This window comes from Suricata suricatta, chromosome 7 (genome assembly GCF_006229205.1).
Source record: "Suricata suricatta isolate VVHF042 chromosome 7, meerkat_22Aug2017_6uvM2_HiC, whole genome shotgun sequence".
NCBI classification, from domain to species: domain Eukaryota; kingdom Metazoa; phylum Chordata; class Mammalia; order Carnivora; family Herpestidae; genus Suricata; species Suricata suricatta.
This window is the reverse complement of record NC_043706.1, coordinates 34,519,366-34,545,151: the sequence shown is the minus strand read 5'-3', so window position 1 is coordinate 34,545,151 and position 25,786 is coordinate 34,519,366. Positions and strand designations below refer to the sequence as shown.

The following is a 25,786-nucleotide window of genomic DNA, read 5'->3' as shown; positions in this document are numbered from 1 at the left end:
AACAAACAGGAAAAGGGGGCCCACTCTGAAATTCGGGCCTCGGGTAGAACCTGAAGCCAGGGCTCTCATATGTTTGTTTGGGGAATACTTAAACGGGGCTGGTTTGTGATGCCCCTCTTTCCCCTTTTCCACCAAAACAGTACTTGAAGAGGTGCCCAGGCCCTGGATCTGACCACCCGTCAGGTGCTGAGGGTGGGCCGGGGACACGAGGGTTGGAATGTCACCGTGTGATAACCCAGGAATGCGTCTCTGACAAAATCAGCCCGAGGTCTTCATTTCTGTGGCCCTTTGCAGCTGTTTCAAAACACTTGCAGTATCAGTGATTTCATGGAATCCTCACCGCCTTCTCGTGAGGTAGGTGGAGCAGGGTGAATTATCACCGTCTCCCGGCTGGAGAGACAGGGTCCAAGCAGCCATGTGACTAGGCCTGTGTCACGGGACTAGGAAGGTGCTGAGCTGGGTCTCCTGATGGTGAGTCGGCCGCCCAGGTGACCGGGAGCCTCCGCAGCCACCAGGCCCTCAGATGAGGGTGGGGCCTGTGACTCCAGGGCCGCCTGGCTTTGGGTCCTGGCTCTGTCCATACCGGCTGTCTGGCCTTGGACAGGTTGGCTAAGGGTCTCTGTGCCTCCTTCCTCATCTGGACGATGAGCAAAATAATACTACCTGAATCCTCATGAGGTGTTTTGAGGAGTAAATGAGATATCATAGAGAAGGCACAACACGTCGGTCATGATGCAAGACATCTACGCATGTTACGTGCCCTCCTCGCCTCAGAAAGTCTTTTCAATTAAGGCACAACCCAAGAGACTTGTTTGAGAATCCTGCAGGGGGCACCTGGGTGGTTCAGTCGGTTACGCATCCTATGCTTGGTTTCGGCTCAGGGCATGGTCTCACGGTTTGTGAGTTTCAGCCCCACATCGGGCTCTGTGCTGACATTGTAGAGCCTGCTTGGGATTCTCTACCCCCCACCCCCATCCCTTTCTCTCTCAAAACCAACCAACCAACCAACAAACAAACATTAGAAAAGAAAAAGAATCCTGCAGAAGCCTTTCTGTTTCCCACCTCCCCTTGTCCACCCTTCCCTCTCTTTCTGTGAAAATGCTGTCCTATGTTCTTGCTGTTTTTACTTTTCTTTTCTTTTTTTTCCTGTTTTTTTATTTATTTTTTGAGAGACAGAGAGAGACAGCACGAGCAGGGGAGGATCAGAGAGAGAGGGAGACACAGAATCTGAAACAGGCTCCGGGCTCTGAGCTGTCAGCACAGTGCACAACACAGGGCTCGAACACACGAACCATGAGATCATGATCTGAGCCAAAGCCGGACGCTTAACCTACTGAGCCACCCAGGCGCCCCTGTTTTTACTTTTCCTAGTGCTTTCCTAGCCACACGTCTTGAGATCTTCCCAACAACCCCGTAAGGTCATAGAACCTGAAAGCCTTCTTCCCTCTCTTCTTATAAATGAGCGAAAACCAAGGCAAGAGAGGCGACTGCCCTAAGGCAACGCCTCTGATGGCCACAGAGCTGGGCCTCCGGCGCCCTTGGAGTTTCAACTCTTGATTCTTGGAAATCATTAATTGTCTGGGTTTCCTTTTTTGCCTGTGGAAGTGGAAGCTAAGGGACCTAACTGAATCTCTGCGAGCTCAGGATTACCTCTCAGACTGAAAACAACGGAGAGCAAAGCAAAGTGGTTTGCAGCTACCAGACCCCCTGCAGCCCACGTAGCCTCCCTGCACATCCTTGGGCCTGAGGGGTTGGAGAGGCAAACCGGGGTGAGGGGTGACTCCAGCTGACTCCCCACAAGTGCGTGACTGTTGAAAAGGTCAAAGGGCGCCGCTCCCTCCTGATATTCCAGCGTCAGTTCTGCTGCTTGATCTCTCAGAACACCTCAAACAAGTCAAGGTGCACCTCGACTTCCTCATCTATAACAGAACGACTGGATTAGATAATGTCTACACTGCCTTCCTGATAACCCAGAAGGGACTTGTTTAAGGACAGCAGTGAAACATTACAGGCCACTGAGAAAACAAACAAACACCTTTTTTAAAGTTTGCTTATTTATTTTAAGGCAGAGAGAGAGAGAGAGAGAGAGAGCGCGCACATGCGAGCACCAGGGAGCACGGGGGAGGGAAGAAAGAGGGAGAGAGAGAATGCCAAGCAGGCTCTGCAATGCCAGCGCAAAGCCCGATATGGGGCTTGAACCCACTAACTGTGAGATTATAACCTGAGCAGAAATCCTACACTCAACTGACTGAGCCACTCAGGCACCCCCCCATCCAAAACCGTCTTTTATTATGAAAAATTTCAAACCAATTTAATGTCAACACTTATTACTTTACCTATCACTTACATTCTTTTCTTGTTTTTTCTGTACCTCCAGCCCCTCCCCCACTTGGTTATTTTGTAGAATTGCATGGTTAGTTTGTATAGTTCTTGTTTTAAGTGAAATTTACAAACATTGAAACACAGAAATCTCTCTTTTAAATATTTTTTTAAATGTTTATTTATTTTTCAGAGAGAGAGAGAGAGAGAGAGAGAGACAGAGTGTGAGAGAGGGAGGAGCAGAGAGAGAAGGAGACACAGAACTCGAAGCAGTCTCCAGGCTCCGTGCTGTCAGCATAAGCCTAATGAGGGGCTCAAACTCATGAACTGTGAGATCATGACCTGAGCTGAAGTTGGACGCTTAACTGACTGAGCCGCCCAGGTGCCCCCCCTTTTTTTAAAGCTTATTTTTAAAAAATTATTTTTATTTTTTTATTTTTGAGAGACAGAGAGAGAATGCAAGTAGGGGAAGGGCAGAGAGAGAGAGGGGGAGAGAGGCACTGTTAGTGCTGAGCCCAATGCGGGGCTCAATCTCACCAAGTGTGAGATCATGACATGACCTGAAATCAAGAATCAGATGCTTAACCTACCGAGCCACCCAGGTGCCCCAAAACCCAGACATCTTAACTGTGTCATTCTGACAAATAGATTTGCCCATGTAAACGACACCTCTATCACAATATAGAATATATTTCCACCTTTCTAGATAGTTCTCTCCAACATGGGCACATGGATAACTGAACTTATTAAACAATCAAATGAAGCATCAGTGTGAGTTTAGCACACTGAGGGGTTAGCACATTCTCTCTTTAGACTGGCTAGGTCAGAGTCAGATCTGCTGTCTTAAGCTATTTTTCTCCTTCCAGCTTCTGTCCACTCCTGCCACCTGTGGGGCCCTAGAGGTGACGGCCTTCTGCAGGTACTCTGTGTCCGGTTATTCTATTACCTGGGCGGCAAATTCTTAGAAGCTTTCGGGGTACCTGGCTGACTCAGTCGGTAGAGCATGCAACTCTTGATCTTGGGATCATGAGTTCGAGACCCATGTTGGGTGTAGAGATTAAAAATAAATAAACCTAAAAAAAAAAAGAAGCACTCTTTGTTTTTCCTAAACACTTAATCTCCAGGGCTTTTTCTTTTGTTTTCCTCCGTTTTTCTTTTCTTTTTAAAAATATTTATTTATTTTTTGGAGAGCAGAAGCAGGGGAAGGGCAGAGAGAGGGGACAGAGGATCTGAAGCCGGCTCTGCACTTACAGGCTGACAGCAGAGAGCCCAGTGTGGGGCCCGAACTCACGAACCGTGAGATCATGACCTGAGCCAAGGTCAGATGCTTAACTGACTGAGCCATCTAGGTGCCCCTCTTCTGTTTTTCTTTCCTACAAATGTTTCCTCCTAATGCTACTGTTTATCTCCTTTAGATGGCTCTTTCTCTTTGGTGTTCAGCCCATCTTCTCTGAGTTCACACTGCCCTTTGTTTGGGACTGTTTACATCCAGGACACTAGACACTGAGCTGTAACCCTAGGGCTCCCCTCCCCCACACCAAGGTCAGGCACTTAGTCCACAGTGACAGAGGAAGGGAGGGAATGAATGCAAAGGACAAGCTCTAGAAACACCTGCAGTCCACTAAGGAACCCTAACCAGTCAGCTGTGTCATTTCTGGACCACATCTCTCTCTCTCTCTCTCTCTCTCTCTGCATTGAGCAGGAAGCTATTTATCTGCCCCTTTGGAAGTCCCAGCATTTCAAGGGAAGAGGCTGATTTACTGGCAAAATGTGACCCAGAGGACCATTTTCCCCCACCACCCACCCCCACCCCTCATCATTAAAACACACACACACACACACACACACACACACACACACACAGAGCAAGCTGGGCTATCAGGGACACTTCCTGTTTTCCTCTCTTGAAAGCATCCTGGGTAGATGAAACAGGGATCCAAGGGACCGTCTGCCTCTGGGGCTTCGGGACTAGCAGAATGGCTGTTAACTCTCTGCTGTCTCCAGCGCCTGAGTGCCGGAGGTAGTTCATGTCTTCTATTTCCTGGGTAGCTTTAACTTCTTGAGGGCAAGGGTCTTGCATTCATTCATTCGTCAAACACTACTGTATTCTACTAAATGCCAGCCTTTGTTTGAGGATCTGGGGATACAGGGATGAATATATGACACAGTCCCTGGCCTCATTCATCAAACAGCAATGACTACAAGTGCTGACAAGATTAAGCACTTTCACTGCCTCATGTACTCACTACATGCTTCTCATGCAATCAGTGCACACAATGCGCTTACGGGGCATTATTATGCCCATTTTACAGATAAGGAAAGCAAGGCTTACGGAAGTTAAATAAGCTGTCACAGGCCCACTGAGTAGCAGATGCCAAGGCTGGGGTTAGAGTCCAGTTGTCTAACAGCTCAGGCTGCCTTCTTTGCTGCCACACTAGCCTGCTCTCTGCAGAAACTACCTCCTGGTCTTAAACATGGTAATGACTCACTGCAAGCAATTTTTACAAATGCAGTTTATTGCTGGGCTTGGTCAGGGTATATTCTGATGACACAGGTTTGTTTGCTCCCCACTTACTGCACTAGATTGGACTAGACTGGAAGTGAGGTGCTTTGCAGCCCCTCGAAGCAAGGCTGAGAAACTAAGAGGTCACTTCTGGCCACTGTTTGGAAGACAAAGACTGTTTCAGGCTCTCTCATTCCCTCTGCCATTTCTGGAACAGATCAGATTCCCCCCACCTTTTTCTTTTCTTTATTATTATTATTATTTTTTTTACAGAGGAGGGATGGATATTTTTGGGGAAAAAAGAATCTTGATGGGAAGCTGATACATAATAACAGCTACAAAGTGAACTGTATATAACTAGGAATTATTTTACTCAGGTGAGGATACCCAGTAACCTTGGGATCTGTTGGTTAGGGATACTGGCACAAACGTATCTTAAGGTGCTTCCGATCTGCAATTCTATCTCTTTAAGAGCCAGAACTCCCATGCTGAGGCTGATCCGTGATCCTCGGAGATTTCAGGGGTGGGTAAACTGGATGGACCGCGCTGACGTACAACAAGCAAAAAAAGACCTCAGCATTTTTGCCTCGCCTCGGTGGCTCCTGCCCCCCCCTCTTTTTTTTCCTCTCCCTCTCTCATTTATTTATTACTATGCTATTCCCTGGCCCTGCTGCTGTGTCAATACTGATAAAAGCAAATCTCCCCACAAACAGGTGCAGCCAGAGCTGCCCCTTGGACAGCTGCCAGGGAATGTGATCGCTCAGCTGAGGTGACCTGCCTCTGCCCAGCCCCCTTCTCGGGTTCCAGCCCAGGGCATGTGTCCTTGGGCAGTTAATGTCCGTGTGTTCAGAGCCTGGTATCTCAGTTGGCATCACGAACTCCAGATAGCAGATGTTGGGGTGGGGTGGACGTGTGCAGGACGGAAGGGGGGCCTCCAAGGGTTATTTATTTTCCCTTTCGGTTTCTTCGGAAACTACATAGATAATACTCTGTCGCCAAGTTCCTCCTGCGAGTTTTTGAAAATATTTCCTAAGAATATCACCCCTTGAGTTTTCTAGATAAGAAATATGTTTTCCCAGCTTTACCCATTTCCAAATTCACATATACACTTGCAATTTAAGGACCCAAAAGACATTATTTGAGTACCTACAAGGGCTTAGTTGAGGGTTCACCTACAGAAACATTTTGTGAGCCTACCCTGACATCCAAAATGCATTTTGATGCTACCAAGCCCTGTGGCTTTGGTTTGTAAAAGATTATATTTCATCCCCCCTCATCTCCCCTTCCCCACCCGCATTTCTGTGTTTTGTCCCTAAGCATCATTTCCCTGCTTCCCTAGGGCACTAGCCTTTCCGGAAATGCCCCAGCTCAGCAGGCAGCCTCCACCTCCCCGGGAAGTGAGAGGGGGCCACACGGCGGTGACAGCACAGGGCGGGCCTGGGGCTGGGCAGGGCCTGCCGAGGGCAGGGGCTGGAGCCGGAGCCGCCCGCTCGGAGGTGCGGGCGCCGCCGAGCAGCTAGCAGCTCCGGGAGGGGAGGAGGTTGCTATGCAAATGCGCCGCGGCCTGCGGGGCCCCCTTTACCCAGGGGCCCTCCGGTTGCCAAAACAGACCATTCCCCAGAACAGTCGCCTAGAAACGGGCGCTGTCATAGCAGCCTCTCAGTAGCGGCGAGCCAGCCGTGCTGCCGCCAGGAGGAGCTGGGTCAGGGTGTTCAGACCTCCCCGGCACCCCCTCCCCATCCCGTCTCCACCTCAGGGAGGGGAGCGGTGGCTTGGGCCCCTCCTTGAAGCAGGGGAGGGCACTAATTGGATTGGAACACTCCAGAAACCCATCAGCTGCTCCTCCCTGGGGGAAAGGAGTGTGAGGGGGAGGCTTCCGACAGTCTTTGTGATAGGTCTCAGCCTCACCCTCCCAGCAGCCTCACCCTGCCTTGGTTCTCCCCGGCCTCTGCCCACCCAGCACCTCTCTAGGCACCAAGGCCAGCTCATGGTGGAGGGGAAGGGGCAGACAACAACCAGATAACCCCCCAAAAGAAATTCAGCCATAAAGAGGGGTACTGATGCTATAGCAATTGAAGATACAGGGTCTGACCTGCTTTGAAGGGGTTAGGGAAGAATGCAGGTTTGTTGTGACCCCTCTCCCCCCAAGCAAGTGCCCTGACCACTGTATCCCCTAGACCTTCCCTTTCTCAGCAGCCTCCTCTCACAGCCTGTGGGGCCTGGCCATCCCCACGCCCTGGGAGCACAGACAATTTCCTACCTTATTTGGCAGCAAGAGAGCTTGTCATTTAAGTGCATGTATCTTGCCTCTTAACAATTAAAGTACAGTATAAACTTCTAAAAGGCAGGACCCATATAATTCTGTGAAGGCACACCTTGACCATCAAGAACAAAACTGAATTTAACAGATCCGCTTGAAAGTGGTGCCAGGGATTTTATCACCCTGGGAGGCCTCTAATGCTGCCTTTGCAGCAACTGTTTTAGATTTGGCCTTCAGAGACTGCTTAAAACCTCGTGAAACTCTGGGATTGGGGACGGAAGAAGATTCCACGTCAGTCTGAGTGATATTAAGCCAACAGGTGGACTACAGAGAAAGTGACTTCTCAGGACGCAGTGTTCCCTGGGGTCCAGATGCTGTATGCCATGGCCAGAACACAAGCCTGACGGGTCGGGACAGCTTTATACTAACATGCTGGGCAAGAGAACTTCCTTCATAATCCACAGAAGGCCTTGGCAGTTGTACGGACTCTATAAACATAAACTCTTCATTCAATCTTGTTTCGTAAGGCAGCATGTAAATATGTAATCTTTCCCTTCTCTTTCTCCTTGCCTTCCTCATGCATTGAGTGGCTATGGTGTGCCAGGCATTGGAGATTCAGGGAATAATTAAATTGATATTATTCTATATTTGTAAGAAGAAAAATAATGCATAGTGGATGGGGGCATTTGCCCTGCACTAAGGTCACCAGTATGTATCTGTTGATTAACTTTCTTGTGTTTGTGGGTTTTCCCTAGATGATAAATCTCACTTCTCTGAAGGCCAGAAATTTCCCTTCCCAGACTCCTTTGAAACTAAGGTGTAGGCATGTGACCTAGGTTCCACCAATCAGATGCAGGCACATGAGGTTTTGATTTGGAAGAGGGCAACAGAAAGCAGGTGTCCTGGGGTTAGAGGAGGCGTTTGGCCTTCGGAGCGACAGGAGGGATGCTCTGAGGTCCAATTCCCACCATTGTTGCAGGGGGTGAGTTGAGGTAAGTTGCAGAATTTATGCCAATAGCTGCCTTGGTGGTTTGGCTAGAAAAGTACCCCTAGGTGGTTTGGGCATCATGCCTGAATTCTGAGCCTCTGCCTATCTTCCCTTCTGGATTTTGTGAGCTACTGAATGTTGTTTTCACAAGTTCCTTTTCTGTTAGGGGCACCTGGGTGGCTCAGTCTGTTAAGCGTCCGGCTCTTGATCTCAGCTCAGGTCATGATCTCACAGTCCTAGAGATCGAGCCCCACCATCAGGCTCTGTGCTGACAGGGCAGTGCCTGTCTGGGGTTCTTTCTCTCCCTCTCTCTCTGCTTCACCCCCAACCCCAACCCTGCCCGTGCTCTCGCTCTCTTTCTCTCTAAAAATAAACTAAAAAAGGGGTGCCTTGGCTCTGTCAGTTAAGCGTCTGACTTCGACTCAGGTCATGATCTTGTGGCTTGTGAATTTGAGCCCCGCATTGGGCTCATGCTGACAGCTCAGAGCCTGGAGCCTGCTTCGAATTCTGTGTCTCCCTCTCTCTCTGTCCCTCCCCTACTCACACTCTGTCTCTCCCCCTCTCTCTCTCTCCCTCTCAAAAATAAATAAACCTTAAAAAAATAAATAATTAAAAAAATAAACTGAAAAAATCAACAAAAAGAGATTAAGTTCCTTTTTGGTTACAGTGGATTCTGTTGTTTGTAACTAAAAACTCTAATGCAGATGGATGGATGAACAAATGGGTGGATGGATGGGTAGGTTGAAGGGTAGGTGGGCACATAAAGGATGGATGGAAGGGTGGATAAGGGGTGGGTGGGCAGGCACCAAGATATGGAATGATTTGGTGAGGGTGAGACTTTAGGTTATTTTTTTCCTCTTTGGTTCTCTGTATTTTCTTCTCTTTCTCCTCCCCCTCCTCTGGCTCCTTCTTATTTCCTCTTCTATGAAAGCGTGTTACTTGCATAATAATAAAAAAGTTATCAGAAACCAACATCTAGAAGAGCTCACCACACAAGGAAGATAAAAAACTGAGGTTCTAAGCCAGTGCGAGCTCTGGAAGGGCTCGGACTCTGGACTTCCGTCCCGCTGTCTCACCACACCTGCCCTGACCCCCAGCAAAAAGCCTTCTCTTTCTCTCCCTCCCCCACACCCAAGGCTGTGCCCACCAATCAGAGGCGTGTGCTGGCTGATCCTGCTTTGTGACATTTTCCTATTGTTACCCAACAGTCCTATTCTACCTTGAGCAAGGTACACACACACTTGTGACTCACCCCGTATTGTTCTGCCCTCTCCCAGCTTGGGCCTTCCGGTGTCACTGCTGATCCCTTGGCTGGCAAGTACCACAACCTTGTTCGACTGCTGGTTTTCACATAGCACGTCCCGCCACCCGGCATGGATTGTCAGTTCCATGGACGCTAGGATTGCAACTTAGGTGATTTTTGCAAACTCCATTCCCTGAGTTTCATGGGTTTTAAGATATGCCTACAGAAGATGAGGATTGTGTGGTTTCTTTTCACTTTGATGACTTTCTACACTAAACTTATTTTATTAGGTTAAGCTCTATGCCTAACATGGGGCTTGAATGCACGGCCCCCAGGTCAAGAGTCCCATCCATGCTCTACAGACTGAGCCAGCCTTGCTCTATAATAAAAGTTTAAAGTTTTTGCAGTCAGGGCTCTTTTCCTCTCTTCTTCCCTCTCGCCCTTCCTTCCTTCCTTCCTTCCTTCCTTCTTTCCTTCCTTCCTCCCTTCCTTCCTTCCTTCCTTCCTTCCTTCCTTCCTTCCTTCCTTCCTTCCTTCCTTCCATGTTTAATAAATGTCTATGATGTGCCAAGTGTTTACAGTTTAATATCAAGAATCAAATATAAAGGGAAAATAAGTGAAAATAAAAAGCGGGAGAAGAGCTTGGATAAGGAAGTGTGTAGGGGTGAGGAGTGATTACCTGGGAGTGGAAAAGGCTCTTTTAAAGTTTTTTTTTTTAATCTTTTTATGTTTTATTTATTTTTGAGAGAAATAGAGAGGGACAGTGTGATCAGGGGAGGGACAGAGAGAGAGGGAGAGACAGAATCTAAAGACAGGCTCCAGGCTCTGAGCTAGCTATAAGCACAGAGCCCGACTTGGGGCTCGAACCCATGAACCATGGAATCATGACCTGAGCTGAAGTCAGACACTCAACTGACTGAGCCACCCAGGCGCCCCTAAGTTTTTTTTAATGTTTATTTATTTTTGAGAGAGAGAGAGAGAGAGAAAGAGCATGAGTGGGGGAGGGGCAGAGAGAGGGAGACATAGAATCCAAAGCAGGCTCCACGCTCTGAGCTGTCAGCATGGAGCCTGACGCAGGGCTCGAACTCATGAACCTCAATATCATGACCTGAGCCAAACTTGGACGTTTAACGGACTGAGCTAGCCAGGTGCCCCTTAAGTTTTTTTTTAAATGTTTATTTATTTATTTTGAGAGAGAGTGAGAGTGGGAGAGTGGGAGAGAGAATCCCAAGCAGGCTCTATACTGTCATTGCTGAACCTGATGCAGGGCTTGATCCCACGAGCCACGAGATGATGATCTGAGCCGAAATCAAGAGCCGGACACTCAACAAACTTAGCCACCCAGGTGTCCCAAAAAAAGGCTTTTTCATAGGAATAATTTCAAGCATTTATTGTAGGACAGCTGTTCTCAGTATTTAACATATGCGCATGCACTTAATCCTGGACCTAGCAACACTGCCAAGTACTGGACCTAGCAACACTGCCAAGTACTATTGTCACGTCCATTTTACAGGTGAGGAAACTAACTGAAGCCCTGAGAAATTTGATGTCTTACAGGGTCGCTGCAGAGCTGGGACAAACACCTGGGCATCTGCATTCTAACATCCATAGCTTCACTACGGCGTCTAAGCAGATCCTGGCAAGGTGAGTGATCACCAAACATGGAGGCCTTCTACACTGTCAAGGGCACGGGGAGGGGAGGGGGGGGAGGGGGCAGCCTGTTTGTCCAGCCCAGACGTGGGTGCACAGGGCAATGGTATGGCGCGGGGCGGGAGGCATTCAGCAGCAAGTGAGAACCCACTGCTACAGCCTTGGATGTTCTTGTTTCTGGAAGGGTAATTTTAAGGCAAGTTCAAACCTCTTGTATGATCTCCCTTCTAGGCCACTCTTTTCACTTCTTGATTGCTTCTTTAAAAATTTTTTTTTAATGTTTATTCTTGAGCAAGGGAGAGAGACTGAGCCTGAGCAGGAGAGGGCAGAGAGAGGGAGACACGGAATCCAAAGCAGGCTCCAGGCTCTGAGCTGTCAGCACAGAGCCTGACGCGGGGCTCGAACTTGTAAATTTTTTTCTCTCTGTTTGGTCTGCTTCTTATCCCAACTGCTTTAATGGCTCTTGGACATCCAAAGTCAACATGTCCCTCCAAAAGAAATACACATACACCCACATACCCTGTGGCCCTCCCCACTGACCTATCGCCTTCACCAAGCCCCTTTGCTCCCAACGCTCTGCCCACGCCACTTTCCCCCAATCCCATTGACTTGTGGTGCTCCCCCCCACCTTGCTCTGATCCAGATGGGCTTGGGAGACGCGTCCTGCTCTGAACTGCTCTGGCAGTGGGCCTCAGCCAGGGGCTTCCTGCTCACGGACTGCAGGGTTATTGCAAAAAGTCTCTATGTCTATTTGTACTCCAAATACTGTCTGCCGACTGTATAAGTAATGTCTGGGTATAACTGCTGCTTCCCTGGTCGTTTTTCCACTGTGAATTTCCCCAGTTGACTAAAACCCTAAATAACAGCTCCATTCATTTGCAGGATTGCAACAACTTCCAAAGAGGGGGAAGGAGTTCTTCTGTTAGAGCAGGTTGGAAACCACGGTGCCAGTGGAGGCAGCATGTCACCCCCCACCCCCCCTCCACAGAGACAGAGTCATGAGACCCGAGGTCAGGTTCCAGCCCCTCCCCTGGCTGGTTGGATGATCTTGGGGGCAATCCCATGTGACTTGGAGAGCTTTGGTTTCCTCACTCTGGAGCAGAGATCATGAAAATTCTTTGGCAGGATTGTCAAGATTAAATGAGATGGATAAAGGGCTTTGAAAACCGTGACGTTTTGCAGAAATGGAAGGATTGTTGTTTCATCTTCTTACACATATTATCAGCTTCTTAAGGGCAGGGACGGTTCCCTCAGTGACACCCCTCACCCTCGTCACCCCTTGCACCCAACACAGGACTATGAGATGACCTTGGAGAAACACCACCAAGTGACTAGCAGAGCGGCTCAGCACACAGCAGGTGCTTCATAATCGGTAGCCGGTATGTATGCATGTGTATCTGGTTCAAATCTTCTCTCTGCCACGGCTGAGTTAGGGAGCATGGCCGTGGGCAAGGTCAGCCCTCATCCAGCACAAGGCTGGGGAGAAGCTCTAGTTCATGAAGTGGCTATGACCCAGGAGCTGTCTGTATAACAGAGCCGGGCACGAATCAAGCACTCTAGGCAGCAGCTGTTGTTGTCATCATCTAATTTTTTTAAACGTTTCTTAATTTTTGAGAGAGACAGAGCATGAGTGGGGGAGGGGGAGGGACAGAGAGAGAGGGAGACCCAGAATCGGGAGTAGGCTCCAGGCTCTGAGATAGTGGTCAGCACAGAGCCCGAAGCGGGGCTCGAACCCACAACCCATGAGATCATGACCGTAGCCGAAGTCAGGTGCTCAGCCGACTGAGCCACCCAGGCACCCCATGAGCCACCCAGACGCCCCTGCACTGAGCAATTCTTTAAGAGGTGGTGTGCGAAGGTCACCAGACTGGAAAGGGGGCAATGTAGCTCCTGGTCTTTGTTCATTCAGCAAGGCCTTCAGAGACAGCTAGATGCTCGGGCCAGCTTCTGACGGTGAGCACAGGTGATAGAGCCGTCAATATGCTTGTGTCCCTTTCTCCCGACATGAGGGCTCGATCCCCACAGCAGACATTGTTAGGGCAAGGGGTGCACATTTAACAGGTGGGTAAATACCATGATGGTCCAACATGTACATGTTCCTGTTTGCATTCTTTCCTTTCCGAGCAAAAGGGTCTGTCTCCCCAGACCTCAACCCACCTCCATTTTCAAGTTTCAATTTTATTAATTTTTTTGACTAGGTAATATGTGCAGTTGGCACAAAATTTTAAAAGGTGCAAAGGGGCGGGTTGCCTGGCTAGCTCAGTCAGTGGAGCATGCATGAGACTCTTGATCTCGGGGTTGTGAGTTCAAGTCCCACATTGTGGGTAGAGACTTCTTTTTTTTTTTTTTTAAATGTTTTATTTATTTTTATACAGAGAGAGACAGAACATGAGAGGGGGAGGGGCAGAGAGAGTAGGAGACACAGAACCGGAAGCAGGCTCCAGGCTCCGAGCTGTCAGCACAGAGTCTGATGCGGGGCTCGAACCCACTAACGTGAGATCTGACCTGAGCCAAAGTCGGAGGCTCAACCGACTGAGCCACCCAGGCGCCCCGAGACTTCTTTTTTTAAGTGCAAAGGGGGGTACAATGAGAAGTTTCCTCACCCCATTCCAGCCAGCCAAGTTTCCTCCTCAGAAATACGAGCTTTGATCTCAGCCTACCTGGCAAGTGGAAAATGGTATCTGACTAAATAAATCTCGCCAGTTATTTACTTATTTTTTAAATGTTTAATTTTGAGAGAGAGAGAGTGAGTAGGGGAGGGATAGAGAGGGAGACGGAGGATCGAAGTGGGCTCTCTGCTGTCAGAGCTCAAGGAGGCGCTTGAACTTACCAACCACGAGAGCATGACTTGAGCTGAAGTCGGTTGCTTATCTGACTGAGCCACCTAGGTGGCCCTTTAACTCTCACCATTTATTTATTTATTTATTTATTTTTAATGTTTATTTATTTTTGAGAGAGATATACAGATAGAGCGTGAATAGGGGAGGGACAGAGAGAACCAGAGACACAGAATTGGAGGCAGGCTCCAGGCTCTGAGCTGCCAGCACAGAGCCCCATGCAGGGCTCGAACCCACGAATCATGAGACTATGACCTGAGCCGAAGTTGGACACTCAACTGACTGAGCCACCCAGGAGCCCCCAAATCTCACCATTTAAAGAATATTTTGGGGCACCTGGGTGGTTCAGTCAGTTAAAGTACCTGACTTTGACTCAGGTCATGATCTCACGGTTGTTGAGTTCGAGCCCCACATCAGGCTCTCTGCTGTCAATGCAAAGCCTGCTTCAGATCCTTTGTCCCCCTCTGTCTCTGCCCCTCTCCTGCTCGTTCTTTCTCTCTCTCGAAAATAAATAAAACATTAAAAATAATAAAGAATATTTTGTGTTAAACATTTTTAAAATTTATTTTTAAATTTTTAAAAATATTTTTTATTTATTTTTGAGAGACAGAGAGAGACAGCACGAGCAGGGGAGGGTCAGAGAGAGAGGGAGACACAGAATCTGAAACAGACTCCAGGCTCTAAACTAGCTGTCAGCACAGAGCCTGACACAGGGCTCGAACCCACGAACCGTGAGATCATGACCTGAGCCGAAGCCGGATGCTTAACCGATTGAGCCGCCCAGGCGCCCCTAAAATTTTATAACTGGATGTTTGTACCTCTTAATCCTCTTCACCTCTTTTGCCCATCCCCCCTCTAGCCTCCCCTCTGGCAACCACCAGTTTATCATCTCTATTATTTTTATGTGAAACCAAAGCAGAATATACTTTAGAGGAGATAGAATGTTGCATCTGAATTAACTCTAAGATAAAACCAGAAACTTGGGAGAAATTTTATGTTCAAGGGTGGGGTGGGGTGGAGATGTGCTTCTGGTTCGGCCTCCTACCTTCTCATGGGGAGAAAGGTGGATACAGGCTGAGCGAGTCTATAAAGCACAGCCTTGGCCCTGTTCCTCTCGGTGATACTGGGGTTTTTCCTCTTGCCCTGCCACCTGCCAACAATCCTTCCCTTACGCCTCTTCCCGGCCATGACGTGGCCACCACCTTGTTGCTTGACCTTCAGTGAGTCACCTCCATGCTGGGCTTTGGTTTTTCTCACTTGTAAAAAGAGGGATTGGAGCAGGCCCATTCCAGGTGAAACATTCCAGGACTGATCGACTAATTCACATTAAGGTGTCGATGACTGATAACAACTTAATTTTAATTTTTATTACCTGTCCTGTGGGTGGGAGTATTTTAAGAGATGCAATTTCTCATCCTAAAAGAATGAACATGCACAGATGGGTGGGGGGGTGCTGTGGGGAGAGGGGGTGCCTCTCCTGGCATTTCTCCAATGGTCACTGGGGTGAGGGGGGCACCGCTCCAGTCAGGGGTGGGGTCAGCCTGGAGGGAATGTGCCTGTTGGTTTCCCTCCAAAACTTGCACTAGGCTCCTCTCTCTCTGGCAATGGCGAGAGCAGGGTTTTGTCATGCAGAAGTATGCCTCATAAGGGAAATCCACGTGTGTGGCCTAGGAAACTACCCTGTCCCCTGGGGCAAGGGGTGCCGTGATGGGGGTGCATTTAGCAGCCTGGGTTCCAGGTTCACAGGTCAGGTCTCATCCTGGGCAAGTGAAGAGACCTCCGCTGGAGGGGGATCCGCTGTCTGCCAGGGCAGGTGGTACCACCACACCTGGATCCAAGACATCTGCCCTTCATGCAGGGAGAAACGCTGTGCTGAATGCTGTCTGGTTTCGTTTTCTGTAGGAGGTTTGGTTTGGCTTCTGAATTTTCGGGGAGGGCCTGAAAGAGGGGTGGCCCGCAGCCATCATCATTAGCCCATCAGAAATAAGGAAGGCACACGCCTCTTGATCTCGGGGTTGTGAGTTTGAGCCCCACGTTGGGGATAGAGTTTACTTTAAAAAAAAAAAAAAAGAAAGAGGGATGCCTGGGTGGCTCAGTCGGTTGGGCGTCTGACTTCGGCTCAGGTCATGATTTCGCTGTTCGTGGGTTCGAGCCTGCCTCAGGGTCTGGGCTGATAGCTCAGAGCCCAAAGCCTGCTTCGGATTCACCCTCTCTCTCTGCCCCTTGCCTGCTCACCCTCTTTTTCTCTCTGTCTCAAAAATAAATAAACATTAAAACTTTAAAAAATAAAAAATAATAAAAAATAAAAAGAAGAAAGGCATTTATGTTTCTAGTGGGTGCATATTCCCCTCAAGCTTCTTCCAAGGCACCTTTTGGTCCCACCTGCTATCTGGGCCTCCCTGCAATGGAAGCGGTGTGGGAGTCCGTCGGTGCTCCAGGCAAGAGCGTGGGGGGTGGGAATGGAAAGCCAGGTGATGGTCAGTGGTCCCTACTCCGTTGGCAATGCTAACTAAGGGGGCTCAGAGCAGCCCAGGGATGGACGTGCCTGTCCCTCCATCAGAATCTCCACCATCATCTCCCTTCCTCTTCTCTGGAGCAGGACAGCTTCTGGAGACCTCTTAGTGCTTCAACCATGAGCCTCATCACACAGCACGCAGAGCTCTAGAGCGTCCCTGCTCAGAGTGTGGTCTGAGACTCGCAGCATTGGCTCCACCAGGGAGCTGGCTGGAAATGCAGACTCTTGGTGCCCACCACAGGTGACTGAGTTAGAGTCTGAATTTTACAAGATAGCACATTGATTGCATTAATAGACATTAATGTTTAAGAAGAATTGGGCTCGAGGATGCATGCCTTGGGGAGAGAGGCAGAAAGAAATAGAAGCTCCCCAGGGCAGCCTCTTCAGAGAGGAAATCTTGCCCACAAGCCCTGTTTCAATGGAGGGAAGTGAACACAGAGGAAAAGGCTGAGGAAGGCACTCCGGGAAAACATGCTGTAATAGGCAGGTGTCTTTAAAGTTTTTAGTTTAATTTTAATTTTAATTTTAATAGGCAATTCACTCATGCAGTTAAGATTCTGAGGATGCAGAAGGGATGGGATGTCAGTTTCTTTCCCACACCTGTCTCCCAGCCACTTCCTCTCTCAAAAGCAACCTATGTTACTAGACGAGAGGTATAAGATATATGCAAACGTAACCTCGTGTGTGTGTGTGTGTGTGTGTGTGTGTGTGTGTTCTTAACTCACCAAGCCCCTTTTTAAAAATTCAAACGGTAGTTTGCCATACACAGTGCTTTTTCCATTTAACAGATCTTGGAAAGCATTCCATAGTCTATGGAGAGAATACTTCAGATTGTATTTCAGCTGAATGAGACTGAGCCACCCAGGCGCCCCTACTTAGGAATTGTTTCAGAACGTCCTAATGCCCTGGGAGACCCGGTGTCACCTCCTCTGGGAAGCTCTCCCTCCCCCTCCTCCCATCACCCTTGCCCGTGGCTTTGCCAGAGCCCTAATCACATGATAGTATTTGGGCAAAGGCATGAAAACATCTGCTTTCGTGTCCTCTCACCCGGTTCCGTCACGGTGCATAGTAGGTGTTCAGCCGATGTGAACGGTAGTGAACTGACCATCCCCTAGAGGGGCATCCGCCGAATACTGTTGCCTGATCCTTCTAGTGACAGACCCCACTTCCTCAGACGCTCATTCTGCCTTTGAGAGCCTGTATCAGAAGGTTCTCGGATGAAGCAAGTCTGCCAGTCACTTTTCCCTCAGGTTCTAGTGCATCTTCTAAAACAACACAGAAGGGGCGCCTGTGTGGCTCAGTCGGTTAAGCATCCGACTTCGGCTCAGGTCATGATCTCACGGTCCGTGGGTTTGAGCCCCGCATCGGGCTCTGTGCTGACAGCTCAGAGCCTGGAGCCTGCTTCGGATTCTGTGTCTACATCTCTCTCTCCCCTCCCCTGCTCATGCTCTGTCTCTCTGTCTCTCAAAAATAAATAAACGTTAAAAAATAAATAAAACAACATAGAAATTTAATCCCTTTGTCAGATATTTAAGATACCCACCTTTCTCCAAACCAAATACCGCTGGCTCCCTGTGGGTCCTGGGTCCAGATCCTTCCCCTCCAACTTTTTCTTCCCTATACTTTTTGGTTTGTAGTATCACCTCCCCCCTTTTTTTAAGTAAGCTCCACACCCACCTTGGGGCATGAACTCACTACCCCAGGATCAAGTCTCATGCTCCGCCGACTGAGCCAGCCAGTCCCCTGTGACATGACCCTTTTAAAAAGTGATGTCTGATCACTCCACACTTATTAGAATGGCTCAAAGTAAAAGACAGACCCTACCAGTACTGGCGAGGCTGTGGAGCGCCTGAAACTCTCCAGCTGGGTTTGTACTGGGAACATAAAGTGGGACAGGTCCTTTGGAAAAGAACTGGCAGGGTTTTAAAAAGTTAAATATATGGCCTGGCCATTCAACTCCTAAGCTATTTAACCGAGGGTAAATTTTTGCTTTGCATATTTAATGTTTATTTTACTTTTGTGAGAGACAGAAACAGAGCATGAGCAGGGGAGGGGCAGAGAGAGAGGGAGATACAGAATCTGAAGCAGGCTCCAGGCTCTGAGCTGTCAGCACAGAGCCTGATGCGGGGCTCGAACCCACGAACGCGAGATCTGACCTGAGCCGAAGTTGGACACTTAATCGACTGAGCCAGCCAGGCGCCCCTAACCCAAGGTAAATTAAATCACTTCGCCAGGGGCGCCTGGCTGTGTGTCAGCTGTGCTGACAGCTCAGAGCTTGGAGCTTGCCTCAGATTCTGTGTCTCCCTCTCTCTCTCTCTCTCTCTCTCTCAAAATTAAAAAAAACATTAAAATAAATAAATAAGCATTTGCCCAATTAAGGACAAGTGTTCATAGCAGCTTTATTTATAATAGCCAGGATCTGAAGACAACCTGAATGTCCATCGCAGTACGTAAATAAACAAACTGGTATATCCTCACAATAGAATACTAGTCAGCAAAACAAACAAAAACCAAACCAAACCTATATACTGAATCACGCCAATCTCAAAATAATTATACCTTGTAAAAGAAGCCAGATGAAAACAAACAAGAGTCAGGGTCTGATGATTTCATTTGTACAAAATTCTAAAAAATGCAAAGTAACCAATGGTGACCGGAAACACCTCAGTGGCTGTTTGGGGGTGCAGAGGCAGGGCGGGGCTGAAGAAGCATTACAAAGTGCACAGTGAAGTTCTGTGGGATGATGGTGGTAAGGTTTATACGTATGTCAAAATTTATCAAATTGTATACTTTATTTATTTATTCCTTTTATTTTTAATTTTTAAAAAGTTTATTTATTTTTGGGGGGAGGGGCAGAGAGAGAGAGGGAAAGAGGATCCCAAGCAGACTCTGTGCTGTCAGCGCGGAGCCCACTGTGGGGCTTGAACCCTCAAACCATGAGATTGTGACCTGAGCTGAAATCAAGAGTCGGTCGCTTAACTGACTGAGCAACCCAGACACCCCTATTTATTTATTATTTTAAAAGTAGGCTCCAGGGCACTTGGGTGGCTCAGTCGGTTAAACGTCCGACTTCAGCTCAGGTCATAATCTCACGGTTCGTGGGTTCAAGCCCTGCATCGGGCTCTGTGCTGACAGCTCAGAGCCTGGAGCCTGCTTCAGATCTGTGCCTCCCTCTCTCTCTACCCCTCCCTTGCTCATGCTCTGTCTGTCTCTGTCTCAAAAATAAATAAACATTTAAAAAATAAATAGATCAAAGTAGGCTCCACACCCAACATGGGGCTGGAACTCATGACCCCGAGATGAAGAGTCACACACTACCAACCGAGCCAGCCAGGAGCCCCCCAAATTGCATACTTCAAACACACACGGTTTATTGTATGTCAAGAAAACTGTTTAAGAAGCCTGCTATTTGGAACTGGTCCCATCCTCCCGAGGTCACTGATTGGTGGGGCGCACAGAAGGGTAGCTAGCTCCTTCAGTGTGGTCACAGTAGTCCGTGGTGGAGCCCGAGGTTAGGCGAGCGTTTTCGGGAGTTATCGCACTGCTCTCTAAGCTCAGCAGAACTGCCAAGATTTTGATGTCATGAACATTAGAGCCAGGTCTCCTCTAGCTTTACTCTGCATTATATCAAGGTCAATTACCCCTTTTGTGTTCATTTTGTTGGCGTAACCAAGTAGGAGACGGCATATCGTGGTGGAAAGATTATGGACGCAGGGGTCCTTTGAATGGATGCTCAGAGTGGGTAAGTTACTTACTTAGCTTCTCTGAGTCTCACTTTCCTCATCTGTAAACTGGGGTCACGATTTACGATCTCATAGAAGTGTGACAATTCAATGATACATAAAGGAACTTAGCGCAGTGCTTGGTCCTTTGAGGTGCTCAATGCACAGAAGCTAATTTTGTAAGCTGTATAACTCCTGCCTGTCACAACAGTTTGAAATCCTGGTTATGTGTATGCCAGACTTCTCATGACATAACATGCTCTCTGTGTTTGATTAGCAGACCTGCACGTCTTTATTGGAACTTCTAATATAAACACCAAAATGAGCCAGGTCAAACCCAGCCCCACAGCACATCACCGCTGAGTTTCCTCCAGATTGATCTGCATTCCATGGGTTGAAAGCAATGAGTTTGGCCCTACATTTAAACATTTGTTTATTTATTTATTTATTTTTTAAACAACTGTTTGTTTTTTAATGTCTGTTTATTTTTGAGAGAGACAGAGACAGAGACAGAGCCTGAGTGAGGGAGGGGCAGAGAGAGAGGGAGATACAGTATCCGAAGCAGGCTCCAGGCTCTGAGCTGTCAGCACAGAGCCTGACACGGGGCTCGAACGCACAAGTCATGAGATCATGACCTGAGCCCAAGTCAGATGCTTAGCCAGCTGAGTCACTCAGGCGCCCCTAGGCCTGCGTTTCTAATTGTGACAGCTAATATACTGGCTGACATAGGAACTGTCAGAGGAGGATAGGTTGGGAGTAAAAGGAGAGCTCCAGCTGTGGAAAATAGAACAGCAATTCCTCAACAATTAGACATAATCCACGTGCAACAATCCCACTTCTGGACAGACACCCCACAGAATTGGAAGCAGGGAATCAAACACATCATTGCATATCCATATTCATAGTGACATTATTCACAGTAGCCAACAGGTAGAAGCTGCCCGAGTGTCTACTGGTGGATGAATGGATAAAGAAGATGTGGTCTTGGGGAGCCTGGGCAGCTGAGTCGGTTAAGCATCTTCTTTAAAAAATTTTTAACGTTTATTTATTTTTGAGAGAGCACAAGTGGAGGAGGGGCAGAGTGTGGGATAGAGCATCCGAAGTGGGCTCTGTGCTTATAGCATCGAGCCCAACATGGGGCTCGAACTCACAAACTACAAGATCATGACCTGAGCCAAAGTCAGATGCTCAGCAGACTAAGCCACACAGGTGCCCCAAGGATCTGACTCCTGATCTCAGCTCAGGTCTTGATCTCAGGGTCGTGAGTTCAAGCCCTGTGTTGGGATCCACATGGGCATGACTCCTACTCAAGAAAGGAAAGAAAGAAAGAAAGAAAGAAAGAAAGAGAGAGAGAGAGAGAGAGAGAGAAAGAAAGAAAAGAAAGAAAGAAAGAAAGAAGAGGAAAGAAAACGTGTGCTATATGTACAATGGAATATTATTCACCCTTAAAATGAAGTTTTGACACAGGCTACAACATGGATGAGCCTTAAGACATGCTAAGCAACAAAACCTGATACAAACAGACAAATAGTGTATGCTTTCACTTACGTGAGGTGTGTAGGGTAGTCACATGGATGGACGGTGGATGACAGTTGCACAAGCATGTTGTGCACTTCAAGCCACAGACTGTGACACCTGAGGATGGTTAAAATGGGAAATTTTGTGTTCTATTTTATCATAATTCACAAACAAATGGAACAGCAGGCTATTCATGGGTGGGGAAGGCCTGGCCCATGGGCCGGATGGAGGGCTGAGTCAGGAGGAGCTGGAGAGAACGCTGGTCCCGTCAGAACCAGGGGGACAGGGAAGAGGGGGCTCAGCACACCCTGGTGAGCCTTGAAGCCCAGGCTGAGAAACTGGGAGGTGAGATCCTCACCGAGTCACTCCTTGGGGTTCAGCATTTTCCTCCTGGTTAGAATGGACAATTTCCTGGGGGCAGTGGGTAACCCAGAAAGTCAATAGCAAGCACATTACGTTAGTGAGGCTAGGTCTGCTGGCTGGCCATCAGTCATGGGCTTGTGGTCGGAGTGAGGACGGGAGGCACAGCACACTGAACTGGTAATTCTTGAGGAAGGTTGGAGAGACCCCTCATTGTCCTAGGATTCTCCCAACTCTGGGCTCATGATTTCTCTATTCACTGTCTGCAAGCCTTAAAGTGTTCTGTGCTTCAGTATTATCTGGGGTAATAGTGACCCTGCGTAACAGAGGTAACATTAAAAAGGTACATGCTGAGTATTTGCCACTTTTCTATTTCATCCCTCTGCCGAGGAGGAAGGCTGACCTTTTGGGGTGCTAGTTCAGGTGAGGTAGGCAGGGCAAAGCCCAGAGTAGGTGAAATTCCTTAAAAAAAAAAAGTGGGGGTATCTGGCTGGCACAGTCAGTAAAGCAAGTAATTTCTTTTTTTTTTTTAAGTTAATTTTTGAGAGAGAAATACACACAGTATGTGCCAGGGATGCAAGGGGCAGAGAAAGAGAGAAGGACAGACAGAATCCAAAGCAGGCTCCAGGCTCTGAGCCATCGGCACAGAGCCGAATGTGGGGCTGAAACTCATGAACTGTGAGATTATGACCTGAGCTGAAATTGGACGCTTAACTGACTAAGCTACCCAGGCTCCCCTAAAGCACGTAATTTTTTATTTCCAGGTAGTGAGTTCAAGCCCCACCTTGGGCTTGGAGCTAAGAAAAAAAGAGAGAGAGAGAAAGGAAGAAAATTAGAGGGGCACCTGGGTGGCTCAGTCAGTTAAGTGTCCGACTCTTGGTCTTGGCTCAGGTCATGATCCTACAGTTCATGAGATCGAGCTCCAAGTCAGGCTCTGTATTGACAACACAGAGCCTGCTTAGAATTCTCTCTCTTCCTCTCTCTCTGCCCCTTCCCTGCTCTCTCTGTCTCTCAAATAAATAAATAAACTTCAAAAATAATAGATAAAATACAACTGAATGCAACATCGGTAATAAACATTAAAAAAAATTCAGTTTCTAAGTTGTACTTAGCCATACCTGGGGTACTGCTTCAACTGCCCCCAGTAGCCAGTGGTGATCGAATCGGAGAACACAGATATAGAATATTTCCATCGGCACAGACTTTTGTTTTGGACTGTGTGCGCTAGAAAGATGAAGGGGAAGCCCAAGTGGGTCAGTTTGTTTGTTTATATTCTGACTCGTTCCTGAAAGGATCAGAGGCTGCCGAGGACAGCCCGAGGCCATCAGGCTGGTGTCCTCTGGCTGGAGGTGGGGAGGCCGACATGCGGGCTGAGTCATTAGTGGACGAGCAGAGAGAAGCGAGGCCGAAGTCCAGAGCGCTGACCTCCTCCGGGGCCCAGAAAGGAAGTGGGAGGGAAAGCGGAGGTGGGCATGTCACGGGAGCCAGTGTCAAAGGACAAGGCCACGAGCAGTCAGATGTTGAGCAATAAGCGAGCTTCGGGAAAGCAGCTACGGGGAAGAAGCTCGGTCCTCTCAACATTGTAGGCTTATCTGACCTGCTTACTCAAGGAGTCCCCTGGGCCCTTCAGCTCTCAGATACAAATTCCAAATTCCAAATTCCAGCTAATCAGATGCAGTTAAGGGATATCGTTGGTCAAACGCAAGTTCTGACTTGCAGCACCTCGGGTAGGATGCCAGGCCTGGATCTGCGCTCACCGCCGGGCTGGTGTGTTTGAGCAGCCACGGCTGGAGGCAGCCAGGCAGGGAAACATCTGATGTGAGCAGGGAGTTTCTTACCCAAGGGAGCCAGGTCCTGAGTGTTTTCCTGCGGTATTTTCAAAGCGCAGATGCGCTCTGGGGATGGGTTCTTTCTCAGGGCAAATCAGAGTTCTTTTCCCTGTTCACTAAATCCAACTTTTGTGTTACACCTGTTTCTTGGGATTGAAGACAAACCAGACATATGTGAAGATGCCTTTAAGTTTTGTTGGGAAGTTCAAAGACATCGCAGGGTGGGATGGGGTGCCACAGGGAGCCGTTTATTGCTTCGCTGGAGGGACTATATTCCCATAATCTGTATTTTACTTTCAGTTTGAGGTGTAGCAGACTTAACGCACAGCGTGGTGAATTTTTACATATCTATGTACCTGTGTAATTTCCACCCAGATCAGGAGACAGAACATTTCCAGCACCCGGCAAGGGTCCCTCAGGCCCCCTCCTGGTCCATTCTCCTCCCCAGAGCTAACTGATATTCTGACTTCTACCACTGTCAGTTTGCTTTGTCTGTTCTTGAACTTCATAGAAACAAGAATACCCTACAGGATATCCTATCTGTGTCTATGTCTGGCTCCTTTTACTTGGAAGCCCATGACCTTTTTTTAGAGAAATTTTTATAAGTACAGATCTACAATCCTTTACCTAAAACCATGGGGGCCAGATAGTTCAGAATTCAGAATTTTTCTTGGTTTAGAAAAGTGACATGAGGGGCACATGAGTGGCTCAGTCAATTAAGCATCTGACTCTTGGTTTCGGCTCAGATCTCATCGCTTTGTGGGTTCAAGCCCCACATTGGGCTCTGCGCTGACAGTGCAGAGCCTGCTTGGCATTCTCTCTCTCTCTCTCTCTCTCTCTCTCTCTCTCTGCGCCCCCTCACCTTCACTGCCTCTGTCTCTCTCAAAATAAATAAATAAACTTAAAAAACAAAGAAAGTTGTCATGATGGGTTCACTTAACACTGTATGTTATGAAATACCCCCAGCAGGTTGTGGGGCAGTCCTGGTAAACATATAAACAGTTCTGAGCAAAGTCCACGAACATTCACACACTAAGTGGTGGAAATAGAGGCCGTAAATAGCCTCACATTAGTGGAGGTTCGTTTTATTGCCAAATGAGTTCATGTCAGGTCAGGCTTTGTCGTAAAATGACTTGTGATAAAAATGGTTTTATCATACAGTTTTCAGCAGTAAGGGATAGTGGACCTGTCAGTTCCCAGCAAACCATTGGCCCTGAGGGAGGCAAACGGACCAGGCAGCATGAGCCTCTGGTGTTGATAGAAGGTAACAGAAAGCGGCGGCCCCGTGGGGCATGCTCAAGCTGGGTCAGCCAGGACCAGTTCTATCAGTCAGGACCATTAGTCAATCCGAGCGCCAACTCCTGACACTGAGGGCACACCTTTGCCATGTGCCTGTGCCTTTGGGCATTCTTCTGGGATCCTTAGCTTGGCTTAGATTTTCTTTCCTCTCTCTCTCTCTCTCTCTCTCTCTCTCTTTAAGTTTATTTGTTTTGAGAGTGAGAGAATGAGTCGGGGAGGGGCAGAGTAAGAGAATTCTGAGTAAGCTCAGCACTTGAACCCACAAACCGTGAGATCATGCCCCAAGCCGAAAGCAAGAGTTGGTGCCCAACTGACTGAGCCATCCGGGCACCCCAAATATGGTCTTTCAGGTAGGCAACAGCCCTACTCCTCGGAATGTTTCTGTATCACAGAGGAGGAGTATGAAGATGGTCATTGCAGAATTATTTGGAATAGCAATAAATGGAAGACAACTGTGATGCCCACCCATTGAGGGATATTGAGATAAACACTGTGTGTACATATGCAGTGGGTTCTATGCAGCCCTATAGAGAATGTTGCAGAACAGCATTTCCTGCATGATGTTCCACAGACCCAAGCTTCAAGAAGATTCCTCAAGGGATTTCACGGTGAAATATGTTTAGGAAATGCCAGTCTCCTCTTGATGATTCAGAACGCACATGAGTAAATGAAAGACTCTGAGAAATTCTCCAGGAAAGAAGCCCATTTAAGTTGGCATAAGTCAGTGCATCCCAGACAGGTGG

At 48.2% G+C, this 25,786-nt stretch overlaps 1 long non-coding RNA gene across 5 annotated transcripts in view; it reads left to right on the top strand.

Moving 5' to 3' along the window:
- The first annotated feature begins 9,312 nt into the window (after positions 1 to 9,312).
- The window catches only part of LOC115297039, a 24,291-nt gene continuing 7,817 nt past the window's right edge, over positions 9,313 to 25,786 (top strand). For 2 of the 5 annotated variants that reach the window (XR_003911228.1, XR_003911225.1), the window contains exons 1-4: positions 9,313 to 9,483; positions 10,871 to 10,957; positions 12,258 to 12,342; positions 19,993 to 20,057. This is a non-coding gene — a long non-coding RNA (uncharacterized LOC115297039). Of the gene's footprint in view, positions 9,484 to 10,870; positions 10,958 to 12,257; positions 12,343 to 19,989; positions 20,058 to 24,119; positions 24,261 to 25,786 lie in introns of those variants that run through there. The other 3 variants (XR_003911229.1, XR_003911226.1, XR_003911227.1) reach the window with 3 other exon arrangements.